Raw genomic sequence first — 10,868 nt, 5'->3', positions numbered from 1 at the left:
ACGTCGAGGCTCTTTCCACAGTTTGGCTGTTGTGGACATTGTTGCTATGAACATTGGGGTGCAGTTGCCCCTTCATTTCACATCTGTATCTTTGGTGTCTATACCCAGTAGGGCAGTTACTGAGTCATAGAGTAGCTCTATTTTTAACTTCTTGAGGACTCTCCACACTGTTGTCCACAGTGGCTGCACCAACTTGCATTCCTAACAACAGCGTAAGAGAATTCCCCTTTCTCCACATCCTTGCCAAGATTTATTGTTTCCAGTCTTATTAGTTTTAGTTGTTCTGACTTGTACTTCCTTGGGGTTTTTGATTTGTATTTCCCTGATGTGCATTTTTTAATGTATATGTTGGTCATTCATATGTCATTCAAGACATTCATATGTCTTCTTTGGAGAAATGTCTGTTCATGTCTTCTGCACAGTTCTTGATTGGATTATTTGTTCTTTGAGTGTTGAGTTTGATAAGTTCTTTATAGATCTTGGATACTAGCCCTTGATCTGATATGTCATTACAAATATCTTCTCCCATTCTGTAGGTTGTCTTTTCATTTTGTCAACTGTTTCCTATGCTGTGAAGAAGCTTTTTCTCTTGATGCAGTCCCAATAGTTCATTATTACTCTTGTTTCTCTTGCCTTTGGAGACATGTCTAGCAAGAAGTTATTGTGGTCAGAGGTTTCTACCTGTTCTCTAGGATTTTGATGGATTCCTGTCTCTCATTTAAATCTTACTTCATTTTGAGTTTGTCTTTGTGTATGGTGTAAGAAAGTGGTCCAGTTTCATTCTTCTGCATGTGATTGTCCAATTTTCCCCAGCACAATTTATCATAATATGTTCTGATAATCGTTTATATTTCTTTGGTGTTGCTTGTGGTCTCTCCTTTTTCATTCATGATTTTATTTATTTGTGACCTTTCTGTTTTCTTTTTATAAGTCTGGCCAGGGGTTTATCAATCTCATTAATTCTTTCAAAGAACCAGCTCCAGGGACACCTGGGTGACTCAGTGGTTGAGCATCTGCCTTTGGCTCAGGTCATGATCCCAGTGTCTGGGATTGAGTCCCACATTGGGCTCCCTACAAGGAGCCTGTTTCTCCCTCTGCCTTTGTCTCTGCCTTTCTCTTTCTATCTGTCATGAATAAATAAATAAAATCTTTAAAAAGTAAAAACACAAACAAGGAACCAGCTCCTAGTTTTGTTGGTCTGTTCTACTGGTTTTTTGGTTTCTATTTCATTGTTTCTGCTCTAAACTTTATTGATTCCCTTCTCCTGCTAGGTTTAGGCTTATCTACTATTCTTTCTCCAGCTCCTTTAGCTGTAAGATTAACTTGTGTATTTGAGACCTTTCTTGTTTCTCGAGAAAGGCTTGTATTGTTATCTATTTCCCTCTCAGGATTGCCTTTGTTGCATCCCAAAGATTCTGAACAGTTGTGTTTTCATTTTCATTTGTTTCCATGAATTTAAAAAAATTCTTCTTAAATTTCTTCTTTAACTCATTCATTCTTTAGTATGATGCTCTTTACCTTCCGTGTGTTTGAGTCTTTCCAAATTTTCTCTTGTGATTGAGTTCCAGTTTCATAGCATTGTGGTTTGAGAATATAAAGGGAATGATCCTAATCTTTCAGTAGCAGTAGAGACCTGATTTGTGTCCCAGTATGTGACCTATTTTGGAGATTGTTCCATGTGTACTCGAGAAGAATGTGTATTCTGTTGTTTTAGGATAGAATGTTCTGAATATGTGTGCGGCCCATCTGTTCAAGTGTGTCATTCAAAGCCATTGTCTCCTTGCTGATATTCTGCTTAGATTATCTGTCCATTGCAATAGGTGGGGTTTTCAAGTCCTCTACTATTATTGTATTATTATCAATGGGTTTCTTCAATTTTGTTATTAACTGATATATACAATTGACTGTCTCATCTTAGAGGCATAATATTTACAATTGTTAATTCTTCTTTTAGATAGACCCTTTAATTATGATATAGTGTCCTTCTTCATCTCTTATTACAGTCTTTGGTAAAATCTAATTTGTCTGATATTAGGTTTGCCACCCCAGTTTTCTTTCAATGTCCATTAGGATGATAAATATTTTTCCACCCCCTCATTTTCAATCTGGAAGTGTCTTTGGGTCTAAAATGAGTCTCTTGCAGACAGCATATTGGTGAGTCTTACTTTTTTATCCAACCTGATACCCTATGTCTTTTGATTGGAGCATTTAGCTCATTACATTCAGAGTATTGAAAGATATGAATTTAATGACATTGTGCTACATATAAAGTCCCTGTTTCTATAGATTGCCTCTGCTCTTCTTGGCTTGTGTTACTTTCAGGCTCTCTCTTTGCTTAAAAGATTGAACAGTGAATTGACATCATCATTTTCAATTTTATATCAATGTTTTTTTCACTATGAATGTTTTCATTATCTCCCTTTAAAAGATGAATATAATAAATACCTTTTGAAAGCTGTGCAAATACAAACTTAGGTGCTCTGTCAGTGTCCTTTAGCTGAACATGATGAGGGGGTGATGATCAAAAGTCTGCAGTAGATGAAAGTAGCATATTTGTGGTTATCTCTACATCATTTGTCTGTCTGTCTATGTATCTATCTATCCATCAATCAATCATCTACCTATCTATTGGTTGTCTTCTGCACTAAACTTCAACTGTCTTAATTTTAGTCTCCTGTGTTCTGGATTTTATTGTTTGTTGGCTATGTAAATTTCATCTCAGGCATCAAGTTAAAACCAATCAATGAACTAAAACAGACAAAAACCACTACTACCTAAGGCAACAAGTGCAAACTTGCAGTTACTTTCCTTCTTTATCTATTAAGAATACTTGGAAAAAGAAAAACATATCAGTTATTTGTCACACTGTTTCTCTTATTTCTAACCACCTTTCCCCTTCCAATTGCATAGAGATCCAACAGGTCAGATAACAGACCTTTTTCCTATCTTGGGTTGGCATGAGAACATGCTTGTGCATGTGATTAGGGTTGGAGAGTTGGATTCATGCTGGGCTTTCTCCATGTTTGGGCTCTCTCCATGGTCCTGATATCCCTCCATGTTTCCCACCACTTGCTGGAACTCAAAGGATTAAAAGATAACCTTAATTAAATTCCTTCTTCCTTGCTAAGTGAAGAAGGCACAGGTTTTTTTGCATGAAGGTCGCTGAACTAATATCACATTGTCCTCTAAGCCAGCCCAAATCTGAGCTGAAGTCTAAAATCCTCAACTCTGTAGGAAAATTTTAGTTTCTAAAAATTTGGCTTCTATCATGGTGATATTGAGAGTGGGTGTACCAGTGACTTCTTGATTTTACATGGGTTTCGGTTTTAATCGCACTTAATATGATTTTATAAGATTTACAACTCTTTGGCTCAATGCTCTGTGTGCTTTTAGCATGAAGGAGTTCAATCTACAGTGTTGCTTCAGATTGTGATTGAATCTGGACCAAAGTAGGAGTTAATATTTTCATTGGTAAATATAGCAGGGGTATCCAGGTAATTCTGCTTCCAACTCTGGTATTAAAACTTATTATATAAATATTAAGCATCTACTACTAAGTGTTACTATAACACATTTCCTTACTGATGGCACATGAAATGTAAAAAAAAAGTGCTGATTATTTTGAAGTACAATATGATTGGAAAACTAGATAAGAAAACTAATATATATTTCAAGAGCTGACTATCTCATTTAAATATTATAAAAAAAAATTCAGAATAGTAACTCACATTCACATTTTATTGACCAAGAATCTGAGCTTATAGAGTTTAAGTGATTTGTTCAAATCTCATTGAGTTGTCAGTAAAATTGGGATTTAAGCTTGAGTTTTCTGATTTCATATCTGTATCTTTTTTCAATTAATTATACTGTGGTTGCATATTTTTAAAAATTATTTTAGGGGATTCCTGGGTGGCTCAGTGCTTTGGTGCCTGCCTTTGACCCAGGGCATGATCCTGGAGTCCCAGGACATCAGGCTTCCAGCGTGGAACCTGCTTCACCCTCTGCCTGTGTCTCTGCCTCTGTCTCTCTCTCTCTCTGTGTCTTTCATGAATAAATAAATAAAATCTTTTTAAAAAATTATTTTTTTTTCAGTTTTCAATGAATTGTCTGCCAAGAAATTTTCCCATTATCTTTATTATGGGGCAGAATTAGAGTTAAGAAATACTATTATAAACTTATGTCCCATGTGCTAGCTTATGGTAAAAATGAAATCCTATTTACATTAATAATATTAGGGATCCCTGGGTGGTGCAGTGGTTTGGCACCTGCCTTTGGCCCAGGGCGCTATCCTGGAGACCCAGGATTGAATCCCACGTTGGGCTCCCAGTGCATGGAGCCTGCTTCTCCCTCTGCCTGTGCCTCTGCCTCTCTCTCTCTCTGTGTGACTATCATAAATAAACAAAAATTTAAAATAATAATAATAATAATAATATCAGTGGCTCCATACTTTTAGCCTTATCTGAGAGAATATTCTCTTTCAGATGGATAGCCTGTCTAGAGTAATAATCTTTGAGGTTCCTAAACCCAACATTTCACTCTCAAATATTCCTTCCTATCTATTGGAGTAGGTGCTACAGCCTGCCATTTTATGAATATTTGCTTCTAAAAGGACCCTTGGCCAAGTCTCTGGCCAGAGTCTTGCTGCCAACAAGTAGAAAATAAGCAAGGACCCCTTCCATGTCTGCCCAACACCACTGTCGGGGCTTCTTAGAACTTCCCATGAAAGAGCACATTTTAAGTGTCCTTCACAGAAGAAAACTTGAAGAAAGGGAAGTTGTGGACTGTGTTGCTCCTGGGTAGAAGTGATCCTGAAAAGAATCAGCATTGTACAGAGGGAAATAGAGTCTCAGGTCTTCTGAGATGGGGTCTCTGCTAGCATCAGCGGTCTGAGTGGTGTAGGAAGGAGAAGGAAGAAAAGGATCCTCCTCACCTAACCCGTTTAGTTCCCTGTGAGATATGGTTTTGAGGGTTTGAGGAACCTGTTGACTTCCTGAGCCCTGGGCTTGCCAACAGTGCCACAGTGCTGGAAAAAGAGCTTTGCAACCTCAGCAATATACTGAGTTTGTAACAGGTCCCTGGGTGCCGGTGCTTCCCTTCTTTGGGAGCAGTGGGAAGAAGGTATCACAATCCTTTCCTGTGGATGATTCCATTTTAGACTACCTTAAGCTCTCAAAGAAATTCTACAACATTGAACTCTGGAAGGAAAAAAAAAAGGTGGTTTAGATGTTATGATTATTTCTTTTACAAGAAATTCTTTGTTTTTTTTTAAGCAGAGATTCCCAGTTTCTCAAGTAGCAACCAGCAACAAATGGCAATACAAGAAGAGGGAGTATATGCCAAATTAAAAACTATATCTGTTACACTTATATGTAATACATTATATGATGATAATACAGTGTTTTTTTTTAAACAAATACTGGCATTTTGAAAATTGTAAATGATTAAACTTTGTTGGGCATCTGGATGGCTCAGTCAGTTAAGCATCTCTTGATTTGGGCTCAGGTCATGATCTCAGGATCATGAAACCGAGCCCTGTGTTGGGCTCCATGCTGGGCTGACTTAATAATGACTATATTCAACAATATCCAAGCCTTAAAATATGCTGGTATTTCATTTTAAATAAACTATACTTTTTTTTCCTAAGTAACAGTTGTTAATTTAGAAAGACAGTGGAGAACTAGAAAATGCAAATTTTTCAGTTGAAAAAAAAAATATCTTTGATCCAACCTCTGGAAACATAAAAAAATGTGTTTCTAATTAAATATATCACCATAGTGAACTTGAACACCTTTGACAATATAATATTGAGAATAGGTTATACCTTGTCTGACAATACATTTTTTTAACTTTTATTTATCTATGATAGTCACACAGAGAGAGAGAGAGAGGCAGAGATACAGGCAGAAGGAGAAGCAGGCTCCATGCACCAGGAGCCCGACGTGGGATTCGATCCCGGGTCTCCAGGATCGCGCCCTGGGCCAAAGGCAGGCGCCAAACTGCTGCGCCACCCAGGGATCCCTGGCAATACATTTTTAAGAGGCATTTTGTCTTAATATATTTGGCCTTGATAATTAACAATTAATGCTTTTATTTTATTTTTTTTTCAATTAATGCTTTTAAAAACATACTTTAATTTTATTGGTGCAGAAAGTATGGATCCTGAAAGTTAGTTGTCTCCTATAGTAAAGTCCTTTTGCAACCTAGTGCTTGCTGCGTAATAGCAATATACAATCTTTTCTATTAAGAAAGAAACCTTTATTTTCCTGGTCTTTTTTTTTAATTTTTTTAACTTTTATTTATTTATGATAGTCACACACACACAGAGAGAGAGAGAGAGAGAGAGCGAGAGGCAGAGACACAGGCAGAGGGAGAAGCAGGCTCCATGCACCGGGAGCCCGACATGGGATTCGATCCCGGATCTCCAGGATCGCGCCCTGGGCCAAAGGCAGGCGCCAAACCGCTGCGCCACCCAGGGATCCCTATTTTCTTGGTCTTTGAGATATAAGGTGATTTTTCTTCTTCTGAAGCAAGTGACTGAATGTGCAGTTTTATGTATGGATCTGAGGCTGCTGTGTTATCACAGTGAGACAGCTGGGAAAGCAGATAGACTCTCAGTGTCAGCCATATCAGCTGTATTATGTGGGAAGAAGTAGCAGCCAGAGCACTTCAATCATGGCCATGTAAAATATTGTGCAGGTAGGAATGAGGGATGAAAGTGATTCTTGTTAATTCATTGAATGTTGCTATTAATGTGGCTTTAATAAAATAAAGAGGCAGACAGAGTGAGTTTGAGCTACTGCAAAGTGGGTAAGAGTAGATAGTAAAGCCATGGGAGAGGTGATTCAGAAAACAGTGTTAGAATTTGGGGAGCTAAAAGGTAGACCATGGCTTGTTTATCCAGTCACCTGTTAAAGGACATTTGGATGGTCCAGGCGTTGACTCTCATTCTAAAGTGGCTTCTTCAAGCTAACTCTAGGCTTCTGAGGGTTTATGGGCCTCCCATACCTCTGGGCTTCTTTACTATTCTTTTCTTTACTATACTGATATCATCTTCTAAGTCTTTTGATCTATATGGCCACTGAAAATTTAAGAACAGTGCTTCCATTTTACCTCTTCTACTATGGGTGGTGTGCCACCGCCTTAGGTCATGTGTGAAATAGCCACAGTTGGTTTTTTTTCCAAAAGCTTACCAGCTTCCCCTACCAAATCCAGTCAAGTTTGCCATCAGACCCAACAATTTGGACTTTCCCCTACCTATCTGTAGGTTAGAGAATAAATCTTCCTACCTCCCAGCATGCCTGGAAGCTCAGCTCCGGGGGAAAGGGAACCCTCCCCCGTTCTTCTTTCCCTTTTCTCTCTACAATAAAAGTGAAGCATAAGAGGAAAGCTTTGGGTTTCCATCTCTACATTTCATATTTTCCTCCTTTGGATTCTGGGCGTATAATAGAACTCTATAATCCAATCTTCTAGTCTGTCTCTATAGAGGGAATGAAACATCTTTCAAATCTATTACCTTGCTGAGGATTCAACAGCTTTATGTTACATATAAGAAACTCAATAGTAATTCCCCCTCTTTGAATTCTTGTTTGAGCAATTCTAATCACCCCCTAACCCTATCCATCAAGAGATAAATACATCTTGATTACTGGAGAAAAGATTAAGTACATTAAATACAAGGGTAAGACATATTCATTTGGCTTAAAATATTCTTGTAAGTATATGTATATAAAGATTTTTATTGTGTATAAGGATTTTTAGTAGCAACACTGAAAACAGTTTGAAATTATTTTAAATGGCGACGGAGAAAGATTGAGCAGTTTTATTACATTCACAGTAAGGATTATCATTCAACTATTAAAAAAGAATGAGAACTAAATGTACATAAATGTTATAGAAAACTATGTAAATCATGATTCTATTAAAAAATTAAATAAAATCTCCTGCAGAAGTGTATACATAATTCTCTATGTTAGTGAAAATATATAAAACCCGTGGAACAACAACAACAACAAAACGCAGTCCAACCTGTCAACTTTAGGTACTCGCAGTGGGATTGAAGAGGTTAAGGAATACCATTGACTTTCTGAAAATTTTATGCCTCTAAAATTGAATGTAAACATGTTTATAATGAAGTAAAATTAAGTTTTAAAATAAAAAAGAGAAAAAAAATAAAATGAAAGCCTTATTAGGCATTGCTATAAACTGAATTTTGTCCCCACATTTTTGTGTTGAAGGAGTAACCATAGTGTGATGTTATTTGGAGTTGAGGCCTTTGAGAGGTTATTGGATTTAAGTGGGATCATGAGTGAGGGGACTTCAGGATGGGATTACTGCTCTTGTGAGGAGGGACACCAAAGAGCTTTCCTCTCTCTCTCTCTCTTTCTGCCAGGACAGGACAAAAGGAGAAGGTTGCTTTCTGCAATCCTAAGAGAGTCCTCACTGGGGAATTGGATTGGCCAGTATCTGGATCTTGGACAGCTTCCAGAACTGGGAGAAATGAATTACTGTTTCTTATGCCCCTCAGTCTTTGGTATTTTGTTATATAGCAGCCTGAGCAGATTAAAATATTGGTACTGAGAAGTGTGGCAATGCTGTAACAAATACCTCAATATGTGGAAATGACTGGAGCTAGATAATGAAGAGTTTTGAAGTGCAAGTTAGAAATGTGGATGTTAAAGTGTTGAAGGAATCATTTGGTTCCTCCTAACTGCTTTTAGTAAAATACATGAAGAAAAAAATAAATTGAAGAAGGAATTATTAAATAAAAAGAAATCAGAACTATTTTAAAATATATATATTCAATCTGGGGACGCCTGGGTGGCTCAGTGGTTGAGTGTCTGCCTTTGGCTCAGGGCATGATCCTGGAGCCCCAGGATCAAGTCCCGCATCAGGCTCCCTGCATGAAGCCTGCTTTTCCCTCTGCCTATGTCTCTGCCTCTCTCTCCCTCTCTCTCTCCCTCTTTCTCAAATAAATAAATTAATAATAAATAATTATTATATTATTATAATAAATAATTCTATTTATATTGCAGAAAATGAGAAAGTGTGTCTGGAAGACAGCACCGAAGATGTTGGACTGTCACTTGATAAGTAGATTATGGGGTCATCCCATCAGAAACACTGTGCATTTGAACTGAAGGGGACAGAGACAGGATAAAGTGAAGGGAGGTTGTCAGACTTCTTAGATATGACAGGGCTGGGCCATGGGGCTATTTGGATGTGATTGTGTGTGCTTTTCCAAGACAAGGGGAAAAATGAGCCAAGGAATTTAGAGATCACTGGAGCTGCCCTCATGATTTCAAAGTGTGTGTGTGTGTGTGTGTGTGTGTATGAGAGAGGAGGGGGCTGTTTTGGTTTCAATAGGTGAGACGATTGCCACTTGGAACACTGGGAGGTGAGCTTCTTGGAATCTCAGGAGTTTGCCCATGACCTAGCAGAGCCTTCGGGAAATAAGACCTGCTCCAGTGGGTTTGGAACGTATAGTACAGAACCAAAGAGGGTTATTTTCAAGCTTCAAGATCTAGCAATTAACCTTCTGTTTTGGGCTTGCTTGAGACCTATCACCCCTCTTTCTTTCCCTTTTTCTATTTTGAAAAAGAATGTCCATCCTATGTCTGTTCCACCATTATATTTTAGAAGCACAGCTCTTGTTTCACAGGTGCATCACTGGAGAGGAATCTTGCCTCAGATCTGGAATCTCACTCATTTCATATGACTTATGTTTTATTTAAATAAGACTTTGGGCTTTAGATTTTAGAGCTGATGCTGGAATGAATTAAGACTTCTGTGGATATTGGGATGGAATGCAAGTGATAAGACATGAACTCAGGGGTCAGAAACAGAAGACTATGGACTGAATTGTGTTCCTCAAACTCCATATGTTGAAGCCCTAACCCCCAATGTGATGGCATTTGGAGATGAAGCTTTTGGAAGATAATTAGGTTTAGATGAGATCACGAAGATTAAGCCATCATGATCAGGTTAGTGCCTTTATAAGAAGACATACCAACAAGATTTCTTTCTCTTTCTTTCTGCCATGAGATGACAGCATGGGAAGGTGGCCATCAGCAAGCCCAGAGGAGACTCTGACCAGGGAACCTAATCCCCTGGTTGTCCTTGGACTTCCCAGCCTCCAGAGTTTGCATAATAAGTTCCTTTTGTTTTAGGCATCTGGTCTGTAGTATTTTGTTTTGGCAACTGAGTTGACTAAGGTAGATGTATAAAAATACATGAATGGAACTGATGTTGACACCTGCACCCCAATATTCATAGCAGCAATGTCCAAAATAGCCAAACTGTGGAAGGAGCTGAGATGTCCTTTGTCAGATGAATGGATAATGAAGATGTGGTATACACACACACACACATACACACACAATGGAATACTACACAGCCATCAGAAAGGATGAATACCTACCTACCATTTGCTTTGATGTGGATGGACCTGGAGGGCATTATTTTGAGTGAAATAAGTCAATCAGAGAAAGACAATTATCATATGGTCTCACTCAAATGTGGAATATAAGAAATAGTGAAAGGTACCATAAGAGAGTGAGGGAAACTGAATAGGGAAAATAGAGAGGAAGATAAAACAAAAAGTATACATTATCGTACTGTATTTTTCTTTTGATTATCTGGGGCTTCTGTTTTATTAAAAATAGCTCATTTATTTTTTAATGGTTTAATTTATGCTTTTATATATTCTCCAAATGTCCTGCATTACTTTAATAATCATAACATAATATATTTTATTATGTTTTGTAGGCAAGTTTCATTTTTAATAAAATGAAATCATAGTATTATCTAAATTGCTCAGAGAGAAGGTTCACGTAGCTAGTTGGTAGCAGTATTAGGATAAAAGGTGAGAA

This window comes from Canis aureus, chromosome 27 (genome assembly GCF_053574225.1).
Source record: "Canis aureus isolate CA01 chromosome 27, VMU_Caureus_v.1.0, whole genome shotgun sequence".
Taxonomy (NCBI): Eukaryota; Metazoa; Chordata; class Mammalia; order Carnivora; family Canidae; genus Canis; species Canis aureus.
This window is presented reverse-complemented; position numbering follows the sequence as displayed.